Source organism: Somniosus microcephalus, chromosome 30 (assembly GCF_052327205.1).
Source record: "Somniosus microcephalus isolate GS21.2 chromosome 30, FLI_Smic_1.0, whole genome shotgun sequence".
In the NCBI taxonomy this organism is placed as follows: Eukaryota; Metazoa; Chordata; class Chondrichthyes; order Squaliformes; family Somniosidae; genus Somniosus; species Somniosus microcephalus.
Genome location: NC_141016.1, coordinates 19,529,980 through 19,555,748, shown reverse-complemented (window position 1 = coordinate 19,555,748; position 25,769 = coordinate 19,529,980). Strand labels below are relative to the sequence as shown.

The 25,769-nt window shown below is 46.4% G+C and overlaps 1 protein-coding gene across 1 annotated transcript in view; it reads left to right on the top strand.

Annotated features, from left to right (window-relative positions):
• Nucleotides 1-25,769, top strand: part of LOC147097987 (zinc finger matrin-type protein 4-like) — a 319,696-nt gene that overhangs the window by 146,917 nt on the left and 147,010 nt on the right. The gene's annotated exons all lie outside the window — the stretch shown is intronic.

Here is a 25,769-nt window from a genome sequence, read left to right as displayed (position 1 = left end):
GCCAATGGTATCATAAAGAGTGGGACGGAAGTTTAACCTCTGCTTTCCCACGGGCAATGATTCGCCATCTCAGCCATGCCACTCAAGGATCGAGCCAAATCCAAGTACTTCTCTGTGGGATCGAAGCGAAATGAAAGGCAAGTTGCCAGAGGTCACCCCTGCCCACTTTCTAGTGGCTATTTAAATCCAATCTTAGCAGAGGAGTGGAAGTAAAATACCTGCGTGCTCACCCACAGCTGGGGAAGGGCTTGTGGCCACAGCAATGCAATGCAACAGACATTATAAAATATGATTCACTTATTCATTCATTCGTATTTTGGCTAACTTGTATTTGCCCTTCAGATAGATTGCCTTTTCACATGATCAATACAACACAGCATGAATTATTTGCAATTTCCAGTGGTTTTAAGTCTTTCGCTACGCCTACTAAAAGGCCTGCTGACTCAGCATTTTCAGGGGGAAAGATTTGAGTAATTTTCCGACTCGGTTCTTTTAAATCCGGCTTAGTGGATTGTCAATCTATTTAAATCATTGTTTTTTAAACTTTCATTTCTGGCAGGCTCTGCCACTGCAGCTAATGTGCTCCGTGTCAGCTGTGAGGCCACTTCTTCCGGGTTAGTTAACTCGTAACTGGTGCAAACTTTAGCTCTCCTTGGAGCAGAGAGAGGACTAAGAGGAGATTTGATCGAGGTGTTTAAAACCATGAAGGGTTTCGATAGTCAATAAAGAGCATCTGTTTCCAGTGGCAGGAGGGTCGGTAACGAAGGGGGCACAGATTTAAGGTGATTGGCAAAAGAACCAGAGGCGAAATGAGGAAAAACCTTTTTTATGCAGCGAGTGGTGAGGATTTGGAATGCACTGCCTGATGGGGCGGTAGATACAGATTCAATAGTAGCCCTTCAAAAGGGACTTGAAGAAGGAAAAATTGCAGGGATATGGGGAAAGAGCGGGGGAATGGGACTAACTGGATTGTTCTTCGAAAGAGCCGGCACAGACTCCTTCTGTGCTGTACTATTCTATGATTCTGTGAGCATACGCCTGTTTTTATGCTATAATTTTGGGGTTGGTCTGGTTCCTAATGTACGTCAAAATTTAGCATTTTTTCACCACAAAAGCGGTGTGGTTTTCAGAAACTAAGGGCTGGATTTTACCAGCCCTGAGGAGGTGGGTTTGGAGGCGGGACTGCTGGGAAAATGGGAAAAATTAGAAGCGGGTCCCAAACCCACTCCCAATCCGCCTCCGAACCATCTTCCCAGGAAGCGGGTCCTTGACTTGTGCAGGGACCCGTCTCCTTGAGGCGGGAAGGGGATTAGAGCCAATTAACTGCCTGTTAACAGGTAGTTAAGAGACTTTTCACCATTTTACGCCTGCTGATGTGGGAAACCCCACCAGGGTCAGTGAGGTGAGCAGTGGGTCTGCGGGGGTGAGAGGGGTCGAGATGTCAGCTGTAGAGGTGAGTGATGGGTGCAAGTGCGGACAGGTAAGTATGAGCGGTGAGTGTGAAGTGTTGGAAAACGTTTCCTTATCTTTGCTTCTTTCTGCAGGCTTCAACCTTTGAGGATCCGGAGGTGCCTCATCTCAATGGCAGAGATGACAGAATGGCTGCTGCATTCTCAGATGCAGCAGCCATCTGTTTTCTGCTGAGGAGAGAGGTCTTGGTGAGCCTGTGTGCAAGGGCTCACCTTAGAACAGAGATTGTCAGTGTTTGACAGCTTCTCAAAGCTGTCAAACGCTGACAATTCATCTGTCAAAAAATTTTCGACAGATGAAGCGTCATACGCTGACATCATCTGTCACCGGCTTTCCCTTAATTGGCCGGTAAGCCCGCAGGGTGGGCTTAACAAGGCCAATTAAGGGAAAATAGCGTGGGTTGGTCAGACGTCACTGGGGGCGGGGCTGAAACCCGGAAACCAGTAGTCCCGCCTCCAGCACGTCTCCATTGAGAAAATCGAGCCCTAACTGTAGACATTTAAACAGCTGAATGCACTCGTGCGATACACTACCATGCTGATTTGCAAATACATGCTTCTGGCAGAGAGCTTTACCACTGACAGAATGTATCAGAAGTAACGGAGAAGAAATCATGGAGAGACAACCAGTGTTTTCCAGATATGTATTCCCAATGGATAAGGCCCCCCCCCCCCCCTCCCACATCTGGAGCACAATTTCATATTACTGGCCCTTAGAACTGCACTCAAAACAACAAAACAGCTCACAAATTTCAGAGTGGTCAGACTGATGGGAGACCATGTTGGAGTACATTTTCCTGATATGGGTTAAGATGAGTTCAGATTGTAGGTTTCACTAACGTGTTGGCAATATAGACACAAGGATGTCGACTTTTATTCCCGCTCCTGGCTCTTGGAGGAGAGGGAAGGGAGATAAAAGCCCCGATTTTAACACCAGGCCGGGTGGCTAGTGAGGTGAGAAATTCACCTACTGTTGTTGAAATTAGGCCTGGGCTAGTTTAACACCCAGGACTCATTAATATGGCACCGGTCCACTTCCGGAATGGGCGGGAAGTGACTGCAGGCCTATGGAAATTCGGGCAGCCCATGGGCATCTGCTGGCACGCTGGTCTGTTTGGGGAAAGGGGTTCCAGGAGGGGAGGTGGAGGAGTCCAGGGGGAGGGGAAGCCTAACCTTTCCTTGTAGGGCCCGGAGGGCCTCGGCTCCTCCTGGCTCCACAATGAAAAGTAAAAAAAACTTAACCTTTCGGGGCCTCTTGACACCCCGATCCTATTCTAACCGGCTTCAGCCTGGCAGGAAAGCCTCAGCCGCTTCCTCACTCGGGCCTGAGTTGAAATTACAGTCAGGGCACAATGACCTCATCACGCCCTAGTCTGCCGATTGAAAGACGAACCCCACCGGCTTCAGGCGGGTGCTTTATTGCCGCCTGCTCAGAAGAGCAGGTTAAAATCAGGATCGGCCCGAAGCAGGTGGAAAATCAGCAGGTAAGTCACACGGGGCATTTTAACTGCCCACCCGACCATTTCCCACCAAGTGGGAAACATCAAAATTCTCCTTCAGTGTCCGTGAAGAAGTCCCAGTGACTAAAACATGTTTGATGAAAGTTTAGTAGCTGAGATTGTTTAGGCTCTTCAGCAGATCAGGGAATTATCCCTCTGTCAGTTGGATGTGAAAATCTATTGTGGTTTCCCCTTTTTATGCTGAAGTTCCAAAGTTGTTCTTTGTTAAGAATAAATAAACAAATATTCCCTTCAGTGCTGTTAATGCACCCAGTGTGAGCAATCAAGCAAATAATGTAATGTTGGCAAGTGTAGCTCGTCCTAAAGTGTTTCATTTCTTCTTTTCCACCAAACACCAATAATTTTAAGATACACCAAACACAGTTTGCACCCACATTGGTGTTACGGTTAAGGTCACTTTGCCGCCTTATCTGAATATGGGGTCCATCCGATGATATGCCAAATTCGCAATTGCTATTCCATCATGTACAAACCTTGGAAGCAATTACAAAATTTGGTCAATATCTAAGAACATAAGAAACAGGAGCAGGAGTCGGCCATTCGGCCCTTCGAGCCTGCTCCGCCATTCAATGAGATCATGGCTGATCTTCTGCCTCAACTCCATTCACCGGCCCTATTGCCATATCCCTTGATGCCTTTACCAGTCAGAATCTACAGTGAGTGTTTTGGGCCAAGCAGACTGGAGGGTAAGTGTTTGCCAGAAACGCCATCTGATCAAAGGTTAACACATGGGAGAACTTTTTCAGACTTGTTCAATTAATGTTCAGATAACGTTCACTCTCCAGCTTTGTGCATACACACACAGTTCTGGTTATTGTGAAGTAACCTACTCGTTCTTTTTGTGTGGGGGGGGAGTTAATTATTGCCTGTTATTTTCAGAACAAACTGGCCTCATAATTCATTTCTAGTTTTGTTTTAGAACTACAAAATGGCTCCATTATTACACCCGATTGTGAATCACGCGACAATATCATCCTCAGAAAAAGCTGGAAACCCTCAGCAGATCCGGTTGCATCTGTGGAGAGAGAAACAGAGTTAACGTTTCAGCTCGATGACCCTTCATCAGAACTGGAAAAAGTTAGAGATGTAACAGGTTTTAAGCAATTACAGAGGCAGGGAAAGGGGGGGTAGGGGAGGAAAGAACAAAAGGAAAGGTCTGTGATAGGTTGGAAGGCAGGAGAGATTAAATGACAAAATGGGATGATGGCGCGAGGCAAAAGAGGGCGTTGGTAATGGGACAAGTAAAGAAACGAAAGATGGGTCTAGAAGAGGTGTCGATGGGAATAGCAGAATCATCAACAGCTGCCGTCCGAAAAAATGGGGGCAGTGGTTATGATCTGAAATTGTTAAACTCAGTGTAGAGTCCGGAAGGCTGTAAAGTGCCTAATTGAAAGATGCCCGACCTGAAACGTGAACTCTGTTTCTCTCTCCACAGATGCTGCCTGACCTGCTGAGTATTTCCAGCATTTTCTGGTTTTTATTTCAGATTTCCAGCATCTGCAGTATTTTGCTTTCAACAGTGTTCTTCTGCAGTGACGACCCCTGTCATTCGCTTCAAATCAGCGTAATTTCAGTTCTCCCATGAAATGTCACCTGGAGTGCGCTTTGCTCAAACTGTGCCAGCAGGCGACTTGTGGTCAAAATGGACCATGTGCAGCTGCTGAACTGAGAAGAAGGGAGATGATCTTGGCAATATAATAATAGCATTAAAAGCACACACGCAGTGTACTTGCATAATAAATACCTGAACAATCTGCAAAACCTTTTGCTCGATTTGTTTTGAAAAGCATAAGTGAATTGCACCGAACATAACAAACTGAAACATGAATTGAACTCCTCTAAAGCGGCTCAAGCCAGTACATATAATTCCGAAATTAATTTTGCATAACTCTCAGCATATTGCTGCCATCCAACAAAATGAAGCAATCTTGAAATCTTGACAATATTTCTCTTGCTACTCTTGAGACTAATGAAGCTTAATAGAGGCAAAGAAAAGTATTGCAGCTTAATGAAAATGCAGCTATGCTTCAGGTCATTTAAAACATGTGTTTGGTTTCGGTTAATAACATTCTCGCATATTTTATGCTGAAAAAAAAGCGACACAGGTAATTGCCAACAGACTTCATCTGTTCACGATTCCCTAATTGCAGCATAGAAAGTACAGTGAAAAAGTCTTTTACAATTAGAAACATCTTCATAGAATTCCCATGGCTTATTTGGTAAAGTCTGCCTGTGACTGACCCGTGCGGGTCAGACCAAAGGTCCCAGATTCAACTCTCAGTCTGTATCGAGGTTGCTGATCTCAAACCAGGAGGTGCACGAGACTTGACCTCCGCTCCCTGGGTTGAAGGGCAAATTACACTGGGCTCCTGCTCCCAATCTCAATCCAGTGGCTAGTGCTGGAAGTACACATATGGGAATGTCTGAAAGAAAGACTTGCATTTATATAGCGCCTTTCATGGCCACCGGACGTCCCAAAGCGCTTTACAGCCAATGAAGTACTTTTTGAAGTGTCATTATGTAGGAAACGCGGCAGCCAATTTGTGCACAGCAAGCTCCCACAAACAGCAATGTGATAATGACCTGATAATCTGTTGTAGTGATGTTGTTGAGGGATAAATATTGGCCAGGACATCAGGGAAAACTCCCCCTGCTCTTCTTCGGAGGGGATCTTTTACGCCCACCTGAGAGAGCATACGGAGCCTTGGTTTAACATCTCATCTGAAAGGCGGCACCTCCGGCAGTGCAGCACTCCCTCAGTACTGCACTAGAGTGTTAGCCTAGATTTTCATGCTCAGGTCCCTGGAGTGGGACTTGAACCCACAACCTTCTGACTCAGAGGCGAGGGTGCTACCCACTGAGCCACAGCTGGAAGAGGACAGTTCAAGAATCCATCTTCAGTTAATCATCTCAAATGACCCTTGGTAGTTTGCTTCTATTCGTAATCTTACATGAGACATGTACTGATTCAGAATCAAATTCAGACAACAATTCAGATTAACAGTAGTTTAAAAAAATAGCTTGCATATGCAAAATTGAAAGTATAATATACTTTAATTTGACAAAACATCCTTTATAATACATCAAGGCTGTGTTCATTTATAGTTTGCAAATGTTTTCCTGCGTTATTGTCCAGACAAGTTAGGAGGAGGCTCCTGATCATTCTTAATCCACCCTGCAATGTGACATGAAGACTGGTCACATCACCTAACAGATTAGATAACCGTTGAAAGCAATGAACTCCAGACCCTACCACTTGTTCAGTACAAAACGAATGAATCCAATGGTCTGGATTTTCTCAATGGAGACGAGCTAGAGGCGGGACTTCTGCTTGCCGTTTCAATGTCCCGCCTCCATCCTCGTCTGACCAACCAGAGGGATTTCCCCCTGATTGACCTTGTTAAGCCCGCCCAGCGGGCTTTGCAGGCCAATTAGGGAGGAAGTCACTGACAGAGCACGTCAACGTCTGACGTGCTGTCTGTCAAGGCCTCTTGAAAGAAGAAATGTCAGTGACAGCTCTGTGAAGCTGTCAAACACTGACATTCTGTGTAGTTTGATGAGTCCTTGCGTTCAGGACCCATCAAACCTTTCAAATTTGTCGATTTCACATGGCTGTTGGTTTGGAGGATCCAACAGCCAGTCTGTGAAATCCACAAGGAGGATGTCGGGTCTCCCGATCCAGAGAGGATGAAGGCTGTAGGAAGAAATCAAGGTAAGTGAACATTTTTTTACACTTATCACTCACTTTACATACTTACCACTCCACACTTGCACCCATCACTCACCTTGACATCTTACTTCCAGGTGTCTCCGACCGCCGCAGACCTCCTCCACGTCTCCTCCAACCCGGCGGGGTTCTCCGAGGTCGGGAAGCCTTCAGCTGTGAAGGTATAATGCCACTAATCCTTTTTTCTGCCTGTTAACTACCTGTTAACAGGCAGTTAAAAGTATTTAATGCCTTTCCCGCCTCCAGGAGCCGGGACCCGAAGCAGCACATCTTCCCGCCTCCTGGCAAAAGGGCACGGAGGTGGGATGGGGGCGGGTTTGCCATCCGCCCCCACTTTCTGCTACTTTACCGGCAGTCCCGCCTCCTCGGGGCTTGGAAAATCCAGCCCATAATATGTGCAGTTTAAAACAACTGAAAAGAGTTATGGTCGTAATATCTGAGTTCAGGTGATATGCTTGAGTTTGTGCACAAAGTACTTGCAGTGTTGGACTCAAAACACAGGTAGAGTATTCAATGTGAGAGTTCCAATTGTAATTGACTTGAGAAATGCAATCCAACTCCTAAATACATACATTAACTTTATTCCCTAAGATCAGGAGACGGCTGTATGAAATCAAGATGTTTTGGAGAGAGTGGAAAAAAAACCTGATGCTGCTTTGCAAGGGTCTGATTGGCTGATTTGTACAAATAATTCAGAAACTGATGTTTTGACAGCAATAGACACCTTTGGATAGGTTTAGCTCCAGGTGCGTTTGCACTGGGGGAGGTGTGGAAGTGTCAGCACAGAAGGAGCGAGATCTACCCACTGTGGTAGTTATCTGGATTCATCAGAAGAATCCATTAGCAGGTACACTCAAACAAGCTATAGTTACATTTAACAAGGCTGTATGTGGGAATGCACAGCTGGACGACTAAGTTATACTGCTAAGTGCGCCTTGCTTTGAGCTCAAGAGATACTGATCTGTGCATTTCTTGTTTTTTATTCGTTCAAGGGATGTGGGCATGGCTGCCAAGGCCAGCATTTATTGCCCATCCCTAATTGCCCTTGAGAAGGTGGTGGTGAGCCGCCTTCTTGAACCGCTGCAGTCCATGTGGTGAAGGTGCTCCCACAGTGCTGGTAGGGAGGGAGTTCCAGGATTTCGACCCAGCGACGATGAAGGAACAGCCGATATATTTCCAAGTCAGGATGGTGTGTGACTTGGAGGGGAACTTGGAGGTGGTGGTGTTCCCATGCACCTGCTGCCCTTGTCCTAGTTGGTAGAGGTCGCGGGTTTGGGAGGTGCTGTCGAAGATGCCTTGGCGAGTTGCTGCAGTGCATTGTTGTGTGGATACAGGTGTAGAGCTCCACTACCTTTAATTTTTGGTGATATGAGAATGCAAGTGGGAATGTCACTTATAACATAAAAAAAAGAGTTGAAACCAAGAATTCCAAATGGAGCACCTGGCAGTTCTAAAGTGTGGTTTTGCACTGGATTGGAACTATATCACACCCAGAGCCAAAGTCCAAGACTACTTATGAGAAGTAGTCTTCAAACCCTTGCTTTAACCTTTTTGGGAATCAGATCACCAACCTGACTCCCAGGTTACATGGCACCTTTATATCAAGGGCCAACATGTATCAAGGGCCAAGTGGCCTACTCTTGCTCCTATTTCGTATGGTCTTATGTGCATGTAAAACTGGCTTCATAGAATCATAGAAATTTACGGCACAGAAGGAGGCCATTCAGCCCACTGTATCTGTGCCGACCGAAAAAGAGCTATCCGGCCTAATCCCACTTTGCAGCTCTTGGTCCGTAGCCCTGTAGGTTACAGCACTTCAAGTGCATATCCAAGTACTTTTTACATGTGATGAGGGTTTCTGACTCTACCACCCTTTCAGGCAGTGAGTTCAAGACCCCCACCACCCTCTGGGTGAAAAATGTTCTCCTCAACACCCCTCTAAATCCTTCTACCAATTACTTTAAATCTATGCCCCCTGGTTAGGGAAATAGGTCCTTCCTATCCACTCTATCTAAGCCCTTCATAAATTTATACACCTCAATTAAGTCTCCCCTCAGCCTCCTCTGTTCCAAAGAAAACAATCCCAGCCTATCCAATCTTTCCTCATAGCTAACATTCTCCAGTCCTGGCAACACCCCCGTAAACCTCCACTGTACCCTCTCTAGTGCAATCACATTTTTCCTGTAATGTGATGACCAGAACGCTAACTGTGGCCTAACTAGTGTTTGATACAGTTCAAGCATAACCTCCCTGTTCTTATATTCTATGCTTCGGCTAATAAAGGCAAGTATCCCATATGCCTTCTGAACCACCTTATCTACCTGTCCTGCTACCTTCAAGGATCTGTGCACATGTCCTGCAAGGTCCCTGTGTTCCTCTACACTTCTCAGTATTCTACCATTTATTGTGTATTCCCTTGCCTTGTAAGCCCTCCCCAAATGCATCACCTCACACTTCTCCAGTGTGAATTCAATTTGCCGCTTTTCTGCCCACCTGACCAGTCCATTGATATCTTCCTGCAGTCTACAGCTTCCTTCCTCACTATCAACCACACGGCCAACTTTTGTATCATCTGCAAACTCCGTAATCATGCCCCATGGCTTATATATCAATAATTAACTGTTTATGGCAAAGAGAGATTAGTAAAATGTTCTGCTTTCAGTTATTTTCTAAAACTGATTTCCCATTACCAGACCTTGTCCTGTGTGGAGTCTATATCCATTCAGTGATCTAACGTTGCTTAGTTGCCTGATCCTGAAGATTACAATGACACAGCTTGCAGCAATATTGCAATGAACATTATTTTGTTCTACACTTGCTCATTTTCTCCAGAAGTGGCAGAATATGGAACACAGATCAGAGTTTTTACAAGCTAAAGCTTAATTTTCAATTCAATGGAATAAATCTAAAAAAAATTCAAAAATACTATTCCTGTCCAAATATTAACCATAAACGCAATGATTAAAAATCATGGGTTAATTGTTATTTTCAAGAAATGTCTGAATCATTGGTGGGGGGAAGGAGGAAATATTAACCCCTAAGGATGGGTGGGGGTAAAATTATTTAAAATCTCAAATCTAACCCACCTCCAACCCACCCACTTCATTTACACACCCCGCAATTGTCCGACCCCTCCCCACCACCACCGATCTCCAACTCCCCACCACGATCTCCGACTGCACCCCTCCCCGCAATCTCCTACTGCTCCACCCCTCATCTCCGACTCCCCCCACGATCTCCGACCCCTCCCCACCACCACCACCACCGATCTCCAACTCTCCACCATGATCTCCGACTACACCCCTGCCCGCAATCTCCTACTGCCCCACCCCTCATCTCCGACTCCCTCCTGCAACCTCCTACTCCCCCACCCCTCATCTCCGACTACCCCCACGATCTCTGACTCCTCCCCCCCTTGATCTTCGACTCGCTCCCCTGTGATCTCGACTCACCCCATTTCTGACTCCCTCCTGCCATCTCCTACTCCCTCTAACCCCAACCTTCAATTCACTCTCCTGTGATCTCCGAATCGCCTCCCCCTACCCCTGCACGATCTTGAACACTTTCCTCACCCCCCCCCCCAACGATCCCCAAATTACCTGGCATCTGCTCACCGGCTGTTTTCCTGCCCGACAGGCAGTCAGCTTGTCAATTTGGCTGGCTGTCGGGCGGGAAATCTGCTGAAAAAAAATTAATAAGCCTGAGTAAATATTGCCCGTCCGGAAATCTTTCCCCCCTGCTCCCTTCACAGGTCTGAGTAAATATTACCCGTCCAGAAATCCTTCCCCCCGCTCCCTTCACAGGCCTGAGTAAATATTGAGGCCATTAAGTCTCTAAATTGGCTAATTAAGCCCATCTTCAATCTCTGATCTCCTTTCAGTTTCACTGTCGATTGTAATTGAACCATGATGTATGTACCACAAAAGCATTACATAACAGAGTCCCATAGCTGGCCTAATCTTAAGATTCAGAATAAAAGAACAGCAGAAATGAAAAATCTTGATTTTTTTTTTTAACCACAGAATATAGGATGTATTTAAGTCTACAGAGCCGCATGTAATTTTCCTGTTATCAAACACAAAGGGCTGGATTTTGTCAATGGGGAGCTTTTGGAGGCGGGACTCCCACTTGTCGGGTTTCAGTCCCGCCTCCATCAACTTCTGGCCAACCCACGCTATTTTCCCTTGATTGACCTCATTAAGCCCGCCCAGTGGGCTTAGCAGTCCAATTAAGGGAAAGCCGGTTACAGAGCACGTCAACATACGACGTTTCATCTGTCAAAAATTTTTGACAGATGAATTGTCATCGTTTGACAGCTCTGTGAAGCTGTCAAACACTGACATTCTCTGTAGTTTGATGAGGTCCTGAATTCAAGACCTCATCAAACCTCTTTCTTTTGCAGAAATGAGATGGTTGTTGCATTGGAGAATGCAGCGGCCATCTGTCATCTCTGCCGCGGAGGTGCGAGACTCTCCACATACCCAACTCTTGAAGCCTGCAGGAAGAAACAGGTAAGTACACTTTTTCTAACACTTTGCACTTACCTCAGATACTCACCTCTCCACACTTGCACCCATCACTCACCTCCACAGCACACTTTTGGACCCCTCCGACCCCCCCAGACCCACTACTCGCCTCGGTGACCCTGGCGGGTTTCGGAGCCTTCGGGAAGCCTGCACTTCTGAGGACAAAATGGTGATAATCCTATTTTCTGCCTGTTAACTACCTATTAACAGGCAGTTAAGTGGCTGTAATCCCTCCCGCTCCAAGGAGACGGGACCCGGCGCGGGACGGCTACCCGCCTCCTGGCAAGATGACATGGAGGCGGGTTGGGGACGGGTTGGGCATCCATCCCCAAATTCTACCATTTTCCCAGCAGTCCCAGCTCCAAACCCGCCTCCCCAGGGCTGGCAAAATCACGCCCCAAGTGTCCTCCTCACAACTTGCTTTCCCACCTATCTTTGTATCATCAGCAAATTTGGCTACAGTACACTCAGCCCCTTCATCCAAGTCATTAATATAGATTGTAAATAGTTGAGGCCCCAGCACTGATCCCTGTGGCACCCCACTGGTTACTGATTGCCAACCGGAAAAATGACCCATTTATCCCGACTCTCTGTTTTCTGTTAGTTAGCCAATCCCCTATCCATGCCAATATATTACCCCCAACCTTGTGCACTTTTATCTTGTGCAGTAACCTTTTATGTGGCACCTTAACGAATGTCTTCTGGAAATCCAAATACACTACATCTACTGGTTCCCCTTTATCCACCCTGTTTGTTACATCCTCAAAGAACTCTAACAAATTTGTCAAACACGATTTCCCTTTCAGTCTCGATGTCGATTGTAATTGAACCTTGATGTATGTACCACAAAAGCATTACATAACAGAGTCCCACAGCTGGCCGAATCTTAAGATTCAGAATGAAAGAACTGCTGAAATAAAAAATCTTGATGTTTTTTTAACCACAGAATATAGGATGTATTTAAGTCTGCATAGCTGCATGTAATTTTCCTGTTATCAAACACCTTGGGTGCGATTTTCTCAGCCCTGGGGAGGCTGGGAATGGAGGCGGGACTGCCGGGAAAATGGCAGAATTTGGGGTGGCGGGTGGCAAACCCACCTCCAACCCGCCTCCATGCCATCTTCCCAGGAGGCGAGTAGCCGTCCCGCACCAGGTCTCGTCTCTTTAGAGGCGGGAAGGGATTAAAGCCTATTAACTGCCTGTTAACAGGTAGTTAACAGGCAGAAAATAGGATTATCCCGTTTTTGCCCTCACAAGTGCGGGCTTCCCGAAGGCTCCAAAGCCCGCCAGGATCACCGAGGCGAGTAGTAGGTCTGCGGGGGTCAAGGGGGGTGCAAAGTGTGGTGTGAAGGTAAGTGATGGGTGCAAGAGTGGAGAGGTGAGTATCTGAGGTAAGTCCGAAGTGTTTTTAAAAGTATACTTACCTTTGTTTCTCCCTGCAGGTTTCAGTCGGTGTGTATGCGGAGAGTCTCGCACCTCCGTGTTGCAGATGAGAGATGGCCGTTGTATTCTCATATGCAACAAACATCTAATTTCTGTAAAAGAAAGAAGGTTGATGAGGTCTTGTATGCAAGACCTCATCAAACTACACAGAATGTCTGACAGCTTCACAGAGCTGTCAAACGATGACATTTCTTCTTTCAAAAATTCTTGACAGATGACACATCATATGTTGACATGCTGTGCCACCAGCTTCGTCCTAATTGGCCTGCTGAGCCCGCTGGGTGGGCTTAACAAGGTCAATCAGGGGAAAATTCCGCTGATTGGCCAGAAGCTGATGGAGGCGGGACTGAAACCCGACAAGTGGGAGTCCCGCCTCCAAAAGCTTCCCATTGAGAAAACCGCCCCCGAGGAGCCCTCATAAACTTGCTCAGCAAAAAGGAAATAATGCCTGCAGCAATTTAACTGAGCAATCGCCGTATTGATATTTTAAATTCACGGGAGCAAAATCACATGCATGCAACAAAAAGGGGTATGGAATTGTTTGTGTAAATTGCATATCACGTAACGCCGAGGGTGGATGGCGGCCAGCAGAGTATTGGGGTCAGTTGCTGTGAAATCGTACAGTGAAAATCACCTTGGATTTGAAGGTGCCAATGTCGCAACAAAAATAACCATTTTGATGGCATACAAAACCTTTCTGTCTCCGCACAGCTTTTCTATTTAAAAAACAGCTTCTTGGATTTCTCTTCACACACTGGTAGAAAAAAGAAAAAAAGACATATTGAGAGAGTGGGTAGCAAAGCATATGGGATCTTGGGCTTCATAAATAGAGGTATTGAGTGCAAAAAGTAGAGAAGTTATGCTGAACCTTTATAAAGCGCTGGTTAGGCCACAATTGGAGTATTGCATCCAGTTCTGGTCACCACACTTTAGGAAGGATGTGAAGGCCCTTGAGAGGGTGCAGAGGAGATTTACCAGAATGGTTCTGGGGATGGGGGATCTTAGCTACAAGGACAGGTTGGAGAAACTGGATTTGTTTTCATTAGAGCAAAGGCGGTTGAGGGGTGATTTGATAGAGGTGTACAAGATTATGACGGGTTTGGATCGGCTAGGCGGGGAAAGGCTGTTCCCACTAGTTGATGGTACAAGGACTAGGGGACACAGATTTAAGGTTTTGGGCAAGAGATACAGGGGGGATGTGAGGAATAACTTTTTTAAGCAGCGAGTGGTGAGGACCTGGAACTCGCTGCCGACGGAAGTAGTGGAAGCGGAGACAATCAATGTTTTCAAGGGGAGACTGGATAGGCACTTGAGGGAAATAAACTTGCAGGGCCACGGGGATAGAGCGGGGGAATGGGACTGACTGGATTGCTCTACAGAGAGCCGGCACGGACTCGATGGGCTGAATGGCCTCCTCCTGTGCCGTTATTACTGCTGCCTTCCAGGTTCTAGTCCCGCCCACAGCGACATCCGATGCACAATCGCTATTTTCCCCTGATTGGCCTTGTTAAGCCCCGCCCTGCGGGCTTGCTGGCCAGTTAAGGGAAAGCCAGTGTCAGATGACGTCAGTTGATGACGCTTCATCTGCCGGTTTTCTTAAAGGGACATATACACAAACATTACAACAGACCCACAGCAAGCCTCACTTACCCTGGCGGGGTTCCCTGATTTTGGGAAGCCCACAGCAGAAGTCTCAAAATCGGAAAAAGCCTCTTAATTAAGTGGCTATAATCCTCTTCCCGCCACTAGGAGTCGGGTCCCTGCGCAAATCGGGGATCCAACTGCCAGGAAGATTGGTTGGAGTCGGGTTGGGAGCGGGTTCGGGACCCGCTCCCATTCTTTTTGATTTTCCCAGCAGTCCCACCTCCAGACCCGCCTCCTCAGGGCTGGTAAAATCCAGCCCATAATATGACTCAAGTATGTGAAAAATAGCGATTTTGTATAAAATACAGAACAGATACATCTCGAAACAGCACTGCTCATTTTGAACACATCGGGTTGATCAGTCAGAAATGACAAATCAACAGATACAAAGGCTTAACATTTTCTCACAAGAAAAATGTGGCTTTTTGCCTTTATAATAAGTCCCTTGCAGCAATATTTAATGACATCTCTCTAGTACCGATTTGTTTTTGTCTTCTGCGACTCCTGAATTGAACGAAGAATAATGCCCAAGATGCAAAATAATGTATTTACCAGAAATTCACTTCTAAAAAGAAACCTTGCAGTTTATCATCCCTGTCAGCCAATGTCAAATGCCTTAAGTCCCACTTCATCAGCAACCTGCCCGAAATCACTCATTCTGGTTTAAAAATGTCCTCCATTTTGACATATGTCATTCTTTAAAAAAAAATAAACCAAGCTGTTTATGTTTTCTTCTTCTTAGGCAGTCCCTCGGAACCGAGGATGACTTGCTTCCACATTAAAAATGAGTTCTCAGGTGACTGATGAGTCCAATGCGGGACCTACAGTCTCTGTCACAGGTGGGGCAGACGGTGGTTGAAGGGGCGGGTGGGTGGGGTGCTTGGGTTGACGTGCGCTCCTTGCGCTGCCTGCACTTGGCTTCCGCTTGCTCCCGGCGAAGAGACTCGAGGTGTTCGGCGCCTTCCCGGATGCTTCTCCTCCACTTTGTGCGGTCTTGGGCCAGGGATTCCCAGGTGTCGGTGGGGATGTTACACTTCTTCAAGGAAGCTTTGAGGGTGTCCTTGAAGCGTTTCCTCTGCCCACCTGGGGCTCTCTTGCCGTGCCGGAGCTCCGAGTAGAGCGCTTGTTTTGGGAGTCTCGTATCGGACATACGGACAATGTGACCCGTCCATCGGAGCTGATCGAGCGTGCTCAAAGCTTCGATGCTGGGGATGTTGGCCTGAGCAAGAACACTGACGGTGCGCCTATCCTGCCAATGGATTTGCAGGATCTTGCGGAGGCAGCATTGGTGGTACCTCTCCAGTGCTTTGAGGTGTCTGCTGTACATGGTCCATGTCTCTGAGGCATATGTTTATGTTTTAATGGTTTGTCACTCTTGCTGATCATTAATGTCACTTTTAACAGCTAGATAGCCCTCCATCAGCCTTCTTACCCTTTCACACCACCACTCTGGTGAGGTAGTCCAACTAAGCTTAGTGTACCCACCGAGAAAGGCCAGAAAATAACAGGTTCAGTATAAAATGCGTGCACAGTGACAAATAGGGGATGGTAATTGTAAGGTTGTAATTCAACATCAGCGTTCCGCAGCGTCACTAACCATTGAGGCTCACCCTTTAACAATTCAGTTTCGATCACCTCACCAATTTGTTGAACAACTAACTTGCTACAGCCTGCCAGACATTGGTTCTCCTAATACTTAAGGCCCAATACTTAAGGCCCTGGATTTCCTCGAATCTTCTCCTGCTGTAACTTTGCCGGAAGTGTAGCGTAAACCCCATCTCAACCGCACTTCCCGCGAGGTTACGGTGGCGGCAGCCAGAAGTCCGAGGAGATTAGAATTCATACTGCCCATAGAATTTAGCCCTATTGCAAATAGTTTGACGGTAAATTTGCAGCTGGTATATCAACATTATTATTACTGCTTTGTGATAGTCATCATTGTGTATTATTGACATAAAAGATCACTAACACAAACTGAAAACGACACAAAAAATCTGAAACGTTACGTTTTCAGGTCTGTGCTAAGCTTCTTGCACCCCTATGTGCACGTATGAGGAGAGATTGGGTTGATTGGGCTTATACTCGCTGGAGTTTAGAAGAATGAGAGGGGCTCTCATTGAAACTTAGAAAATTCTAACAGGACTAGACAGACTAGATGCAGGAAGGATGATCCCGATGGCGGGGGAGTCCAGAACCAGGGGGTCACCGTCTAAGGATAAGGGGTAAGGCATTTAGGACTGAGATGAGGAGGAATTTATTCACCCAGAGAGTGGTGAACCTGTGGAATTCTCTACCACAGAAGGCAATTCAGGCCAATTCATTAAATATATTCAAGAAGGAGTTATATATATTTCTTAAGGTTAAAGGGATCAAGGGATATGGGGAGAAAGCAGGGACAGGGTACTGAATTTGGATGATCAGCCATGATCGCATTGAATGGCGGAACAGGCTCGAAAGGCCGAATGGCCTCCTCCTGCTCCTATCTTCTATGTTTCTGTGATCTAATTGAATGGCCGAACAGGCTCCAAGGGCTAAATGGCCTACTGTTCCTATGTTCCACATTGTTCCCCACTGTAAATGGCACTTTCTAGTAATCTCATTGGCCGCTGCTGGCAACCAACCAGTGGAAGCAGCGATTTATGTTGCGATGGATAACAACACAGAGCAGGTTCAAATTGACCAGTTTTTTTCAGCTTTCCCAGTATTTCTCTCCCTGAGCAACAACAGAAAAGATAAAATAGTGTATGAAAAGCAATAGTAGGTGGTTGAGGTGAATGCAGCATTCCAATCTTGAGAGTTTATACGATGGTTTTAATGACAGTTCTCCAGTCACATGCCCCTAGCTGACTCTTTAATAGGGAAATAACTTAGCTGCAATCAACATCCTTAATTATCTTTTTCTATTTGTGGTTGAGTTATTTTCCAGTTAAGCGCGCAATTGCCATTTCATGTTTCTTCCAATGCATAACGCTGACTGCAGGCTAATATAGTAAGAGTTGCAAAGGTATTTGAGGGATTTTGGTGAATTCTTGGGACGCTAAGGGATACCCATATTGGGAGTCATAGTGTCATAGGGCTGTATTTTACCAGCCCTGAGGAGGCGGGCTTGGAGGCAGGACTGCTGGGAAAGTTAAAAAGAATGGAAGCGGGTCCCGAACCCACTTACAACCTGCCTCCAACCAATCTTCCCAGGAGTCGGGTCCCTGATTTGCGCAGGGACCCAACTCCTAGCGGTGGGAAGAGAATTATAGCCACTTAACTACCTGTTACAGGTAGTTAACAGACAGTTAAGAGGCTTTTTCCAATTTTTAGACTTCTGCTGCGGGCTTCCCAACATCGGGGAACCCCGCCAGGGTAAGTGAGGCGTGCTGTGGATCTGTTGTTATGTTTGTGTACAGATGACAGCTGCAGGAGTGGTGTGAAGGATGCAATGGGATACTGGTGCGTATCAGGAAAGAAAATGTTGGGAAAGTCATTTTTAATTAATTTAGATCTTTCTGCAGGTGACAAGCTTTGAAGTGTTTGTGTGGCCTCACCTCAATGGGAGAAGTGACAGATCGCTTCTGTATCCTCACCTGCAGCTGCCATCTGTTTCATCCTAAGGAGAGAGTCATTGGAGAGCCTGGGTGCAAGGGCTCACCTGTGTACAGTGATTGTCAGTGTTTGACAGCACCTCAATGCTGTCAAACACTGACAAATCATCTGTCAAAAATTTATGGTTCATTTGCCTTTAAGAAAACCGGCAGTTGAAGCGTCATCAACTGATGTCATCTGACACCGGCTTTCCCTTAATTGGCTGGCAGGTCCGCAGGGTGGGCTTAACAAGGCCAATCAAGGGAAAATAGCGTCTGTGCGTCGGATGTCACTGGGGGCACGACTAGAACCCGGAAGGCAGCAGTCCCGCCCCCAACTCGTCTCAGGGAGTAAAATCCAGCCCAGAGAGTCATGGTCATAACGGCACAGAAGGAGGCCATTCGGCCCATTGAGTCCGTGCCGGCTCTCTGTAGTGCAATCCAGTCAGTCTCAATCCCCCGCTCTATCCCCGTAGCCCTGCAAGTTTATTTCCCTCAAGTGCCTATGCAGTCTGGAACATTTTCTTAATTGTTACACCCATGGGGAGGAACTGCTCTGATCGTAATGTGTAGCAACACTGTCAGTACATTCAAGAAGAAAATACTCAGGATTTTGCTACATATAGCCACAGAGGAATTCATATCCCATAACTTCAGCATCACATTGCAGCCAAATACAGCACTGTTCTGAAGCAGGGTGGTCCAATCTACTCTACCCAATTAATGTGCCTTCACCCTAATTGCAGATGGGAGCCCATTTGCATGAATATTTTTTTCCCTCATTTGATCCTCTCAAAGGCTCGTAATTTGTGTCAAATGATGGGCTGGTTTAAATTGTGCCCGCCGGGAACCGGATTAACAAGGACCCAGACAGCAGGCAGTAAAGGAGCTTTTCAATCCCTCAGGCTGGGTTTGGTTTACCTGAGGCCCTGGAGATGGAAGGATTGTCTTTCTAACCATGTACACCTTTATTTCAATGTCCACAATGAAATGTGCGAGAAGGGCTCTTATGAAAAGTGTGACTGGGAAACTGCCCCTTGCCCCTCTCACTTCCTCAAGAGCGCCCAGCTAATAGTAAAATTTCATCTGCTGAGAAACTGCTTTTGATCATCTACATTGCCCCCCCACCCCCAAGCCACTCTGTAGCTATCAGTGTTCTATAAAAACGCCGCTGCTCTTTATTTTAAATATCTGCTGGGAAAGTCAGCACATTGTATATCTGACTTTTAATTGCATTGCCCAAGGCAAGTTTCAAACCAGTTCTTCTACAATTCGTTTGATGTCATTGTGGATGCAGTGACAGAAAGACAGACTCAGTTTAATAGACCTTACCAAGAAACAAAGAATTCATTCGTCTCACTCTTAATTATGCAAAAATCTCAGACGAAAGCAGTCTTCAAATCTTTACACCTGGCTGTAATAGATAAGTTTCAAATAAATTAGTTGATAGTTTCCTATTTTACCCGCAGTACCCAATAATAAAGTGACATTTACTGAGCTTGGCTAAGTAAATGCCAAATGGCCAAACTGCAGACCACTGGTCAGTGTTGTTTGACAGTATACAATAAATGTTTATTGGATAAGGTGGTTAAGAGGCATACGGGATACTTTCCTTTATTAGCCGAGGCATAGAATATAAGAGATGGGAAGTTATGCTTGAACTGTATACAACACTAGAGTACTGGGTACAGTTCTGGTCACCAAATTACAGGAAAGATGTGATTGCAGTAGAGAGGGTACAGAGGAGATTTACAAGGATGATCCCAGGACTGGAGGATTTTAGCTATGAGGAAAGATTGGATAGGCTGGGGTTGTTCTCTTTGGAACAGAGGAGGCTGAGGGGAGACTTAACTGCGGTGTACAAAATTATGAGGGGCCTCGATAGAGTGGATAGGAAGGACCTATTTCCCTGAGCAGAGAGGTCAATAACCAGGGGGCATAGATTTAAAGTAATTGGTAGAAGGATTAGAGGGGAGTTGAGGAGAATTCTTTTCATCCAGAGGGTGGTGGGGGTCTGGAACTCACTGCCTGAAAGGGTGGTAGAGGCAGAAACCCTCATCGCATTTAAAAAGTATTTGGATTTGCACTTGAAGTGCCATAACTTTTAAGGCTACGGACCAAGAGCTGGAAAGTGGGATTAGGCTGGATAGCTCTTTTTCGGCCGGCACAGACACGATGGGCTGAATGGCCTCCTTCTGTGCCGTAAATTTCTATGATTCTACGACAGATAAACCCAGTTTCAGCCTAAGAAGTTTCAGCCAATGAAAACGATTTCCTCGTATTCACCACGACAATGAACATGCCATGCCTGTTCCAACAGGAATGCACTGGAGAGGTTGGGATTACATTAACTGCCGTAAGGGCAAGGCTCGATTCATCACTAATTGGCTCTCACCTGCCAATCACACTCGAGCAACGATTATACTTGCCCTGAGGCACAAGTCCCAATGCCCCAGGTGCTAATGCCTGCCTTGTTATACTTTCCAAACATTCATTTTTTCTTTCCAAATTGTGAAGGCTCACAAATACCACCATCATGAATGTGCATCCGTATACAGATGCAGGATGCTGCAGTATGTGCATTTGCATGTGCTCTGGTGGGGGGGGGGGGTTTCCCAGCCCTGGGGAGGTGGGTATGGAGGCGGGACTGCCGGGAAAATGGCAGAAACTGGGAGCGGGTACCGAACCCGCTCCCAACACGCCTCCGTGCCATCTTCCCGGGAGGCAGGAAAGGGATTACAGCCAATTAACTGGCTGTTAACAGGCAGTTTTGAGGCTTATCCCCATTTTACCCCTGCAAGTGCGGGCTTCCCGATGTCAGGAAACCCCGCCAGGGTCAGCGAGGCGAGCAGTGGGTCTGCGGGGGTGACAGGGATCGAAAAGTCCGCTGTGGAGGTGAGCGATGGGTGCAAGTGTAGAGAGGTAAGTATGAGAGGTGAGTGTAAAGTTTTAGAAAAAGTTTCCTTACCTTTGCTTCTTCCTGCAGGTTTCAACCCTTGGGGATCCGAAGGTTCCTCATCTCAACGGCAGAGATGACAGAATGGCTGCTGCATTCTCAGACGCAGCAGCCATCTGACTTCTGCTGAGGAAATAGGTGTTGGTGAGCCTTCAGTGCAAGGGCTCACCATAGATCAGAGATCGTCAGTGTTTGACAGCTTCTCTAAGCTGTCAAACGCTGACAATTCATCTGTCAATTTTGACAGATGAAACATCATACACTGACGTCCCCTGTCACCGGCTTTCCCTTAATTGGCCTGCTAAGCCCGCAGGGCAGGCTTAACAAAGTCAATCAAGGGAAAATAGTGCGGGTTGGCCGGACATCGTTGGGGGCCGGACTGAAACCTGACAACCAGCAGTCCCGCCCCCAAAGCACCCCCATTGACAAAATCCAGCCTGTAGTGTTTTGTGATTCTGAGCAAACCAGATGATCAGTTGTGTACAGGCATCATTACTTGATTTGCAATAGCCCTAATTACCTACCTATGCATTGTCTGTTGAGTGTGGGAGTTTGACTTACGGCAGCAGTTACGTGAAATGGCAGCAATGCTGTAATGACAACATCAGTCCTGTCCTTTGTGTCAACTCTGGATATTAGATTGGAGCTGCACACTGCAAATATTGGATGATTCTTACTCCTGTCAGCATAGTTAAGTATGGTACTGCACCAACATAAAACTTTTAGTGATGCCGCAGCAATTATATCAACATGAATGTGGCACCCAAAATTAAAGACAGCAAGGTAACCGAGAGTCCGACAAAGAGAGCTGATGTGGGGGAAGAAAAATGAAATGAGATGCTTTCCTGGGGTTGTGCTGACATGGCTGTGCATGATGCAGACACTGGGATGCCAAAAATGGAAAAGTTTCCATTCCCATTCTGTTAAGTGCAAAAAACATTTTTAAAAAAATAATTGAAATAAAAAGTAAAATTTGAATTCTGGTGGCATAGTGGTTAGCACTGTTGCCTCACAGCGCCAGGGACCCGGGTTCGAATCCGGCCTCGGGCGACTGTCTGTGTGGAGTTTGCACATTCTCCCCGTGTTCGCGTGGGTTTCCTCCGGGTGCTCCGGTTTCCTCCCACAGTCCAAAGATGTGCGGGTTAGATTGATTGGCTATGATAAATTGACCCTTAGTGTTAGGGGGGTTAAATACATGGGGTTACGGGGATAGGGTGGGATATGTGTTGGTGATGGGGATCGGGTGGGATATGTGTCGGTGCAGGCTCGATGGGCCGAAATGGCCTCTATCTGCACTGTGGGGTTTCTGTGATTTCTGTGATGAAAAATACTAAGGAGCAAGAGTGACGTAGAGCTGCCGATGAAACAACACAAAAAGAGACAGCAATTAATTTAATATATGTGTTTCAATGTTGATATTCCCGATACCTCCCAATGCCTGTTTACACAGTGGCTTTGGCAAAGTATTGGTGTATTTACCTTGCTGAACCTGTGCTTTAATAAAAATGCAGCCTTGTGGCCCGCACCCCCATTGCCAGAGATGGTGTGTGGTGCAGAGAAATTTACTGAAGAGAAAAGGAAGAAAATGCCCACACGTGCCCTCTTTAGCTTCTCAAACTACCCATCTCTAACTTGCACTTCTCTTAAATGTACTAAATGAATCATAGTCACCCAATTGCACAGCCAGCAATCTCATCAATTCCTGTTCCAATCCCTTTGGCTTCTTTAACAATGCACCCAACCACAGCCTTGGCTCATTGTCTCTCCTTTATAGAATCATAGAATGATACAGCACAGAAACCGTCCTGCCTGTACCGGATCTTTGAAATTAGTCCCACTTCCCCTGCTCTTTCCCCATAGCCCACCAAATTTTTTCCCTTCAAGTATTTATCCAATTCCCCTTTTGAAAGTACCTATTGAATCTGCTTCCACCGCCCTTTCAGGCAGCGCATTCCAGATCACAACATCTCGCTGCATCATTTTTTTTCCTCATGTCATCTCTGGTTCTTTTTGCCAATGACCTTAACTCTGCGTCCCCTTCATGATTTTGAACACCTATATCAAATCTCCCCTTAACTTTGCTGCCTTCAACATTTCACTGTTCTGTTCCTCGCCATAGTCTACCATCGTGGCAGTGTTCTTTTGTGGTTTGAATCCGACCTTTCCTAAATTTTCTGTGAAGGGCCACCATGCTAACATTTTTCCAAACTATAGGTACATTCCCAGTGTTCATTGACATCATTACCTCACAAATCTCATCGCTTGCCTCTCGGTGCTCGGGAATAAATGCCATCCATTGCTGGGGATTTAGTTGTTTTGAGCCCTTTTGGCTCGCTGAGCACTAACATTTAATTTATGTTAAAGTCATTAATTCCATTGTATTATCACGAATAAGGAAGCTATGTTGCTTATATCTTTCCTTGTGAATACCTGAAGAAATTTATTATTTTGTGTATTAATTATCTTGGTATTATTCTCAGTTTTGGCCCCATTAGCATCCTTTAGGGTTCTCACCTCTTCTCTGGCTGTCCTCTTATTGTTATAGTGTCAGCTGTGGCTCAGTGGGCAGCACACTCACCTCTGAGTCAGAAAGTTATGGGCGCAAGTCCCACTCCAGGGACTTGAGCACAAAATCTAGGCTGACACTCTCCAGTGCAGTGCTGAGCGAGTGCTGCACTGCCGGAGGTGCCATCTTTCGGATGAGACGTTAAACCGAGGCCCCGTCTGCTCCCATGGCACTATTTTGAAGAAGAGCAGGAGAGTTATCCTCAGTGTCCTGGGCCAATATTTATCCCTCAACCAACATAACAAAAACAGATGATCTGGTCATTATCACATTGCTGTTTGTAGGACCTTGCTGTGTGCAAATTGGCTGCCGTGTTTCCCACATTACAACAGTTAAAGTACTTAATTGGCTGTAAAGCACTTTGAGATGTCTGGTGGTCGTGAAAGGTGCTACATAAATGCAAGTCTTTCGTCTTTCTATTGATGAAAACATCTCCCTCTGCTATGTTTTGCATCTGCAGCAATTCTTTCTTTCCAGGGCTCCCTTTGCTGTCTTCTTTCATAATCTGAACTAGCAGTGCATTGCATCTTCCTTTGAACCATTCCCTGTTAAAGGGGCAGTTTGTGATGTTACTCTCTACCTCCAATTGGGATGAACTTCTTTAAACTCCTCGGCCTAGAAATTCAGTTGGGCGCGCCAGCCGTTAGCGCCTTAGGAGGAGTAGATCTCGAGCGCTAGGCGCTTAGCGCCCGGGCGCAGCACGATCTGCGCCTCGCCCCAACTTCAGTAGACATTTAGCGCCGGTGCAAAGTCTTAGCGCGCGCCCTGCTGCGCGCGCAGATCATGACGTCATTTCGTCATGCAACGCCCTTTGTGCGCCCGGAACCGGAACTTCACTCGCGCCGCCCCATTGTGCGCCGGGCGACCCTAACGACTGTGAAGTGGAACGGTACACAGCCGAGGCGGGCCACGGGGAGCGCAAATTAAAGGGCACTCCTGCAGTAGAAAAGGCAACCGTTTTGCAACACTTTGTGAGAGACAAAGATGGAGATGATGGAGATGATGGAGATGGAGATGGAGGAGGAGGAGGAGGAGGGAGGAGGAGGCGGTGCTGCTGCGCTGGTACCACATAACAAACCGATGGAGAGAAGCCCTCCCCAACAACACAAATCTCGGCCTTTCAAAAAACCAACTCCACCCTCCCCCTTTAGGAGCTCACCGGAGCCAGAGTGTCTGCCGTCAATCAGCAGCTCGCCGCACCTGCCCTGCGCCCGCCTTCCGGTGTTAGCGCCCGGGCCGCCGGCTTAGCGCCTAAAGAGAGCCGTGCATCGCCAGTTTTAGCGCTCGAGCAAACTCTTAGGGCGAAGCTAATGAATATCGGGGAAGTGGCCTCGAATTTGCGCCGGGTGCAAACTTTAGCGGCCGCCCGACTTTACCGCCCCAAAAGTGGCTATAATGAATTTCTAGGCCCTCGTGTCCTTGATACACAGAACTAATCCACCTCCTTTCTTGTCTACTCTATCTTTCCTGAACGCTCCACACTCCTCTGCGTGGTATTCATTATCATCCTCTGGAGTCAGCCATGTTTCTCATCTCCCTACTCCATTCCAGTTTATGTCACAGGAGTCTACAGATCAGGCATCTATTCCTAATGCTTCTGGCATTGCTGGATGCTCATCTTATTGTAGATCTGCCCCCGATTTTGGCCAGTGTCTGGTACTTGTAGATCTCTTTGCATTATTGTGTTCACACATGCTTGTTAGCTGCTTTCCACTCTTCATTCAGTCTTAGTTTGTTTTTCAACCCATATCCTGAAGGGATATTTACTAGTCCTGGCCCCTTGGGGCTATCCTGGATCAGGCGTATTTCTCAGACGTTCACTTTCAACTAAAGTTTGAGGTGGCCGAATCCTAAAGATGCTTAACTGGGCCTAAAGGTCCGGGCTATCTCTCCCTAAAGGAAAGGAACAACCCAAGAATGTTACCGTCCTCCAGATAGCGCTTTTAATAAGTTTAGCTAGACTGTAACGTCCCGGATATTATGAGGGTCCGGAGAACTCCTTCAGAATTCTGCAACTCTTCACCAAAGAGTGTACAGAGATTGAGTTTGCGAGTTATTGATACAGATGACTTATGTGAGACAATTCTAAAAATATATAGAGATTTATTAAAGAACCGACATGTCATTTACAGTTGGTGAATCAGTCAATCGCAATGTTAACAGTTCTAAAAAGAGAAAAAATACGATCTTTTTAACAGGGAATCTTACTTTTAAATCTTAATTTTGCTACAGTATTACAGTTCTTAAAGTTTTCTACACAGGATATCCATCAATATCAAATATCTTTGACCCCCCGAGGTACAAAGTGTGGTAGACCACAGAGCCGCCTCTGAAGCCGAGAATCGC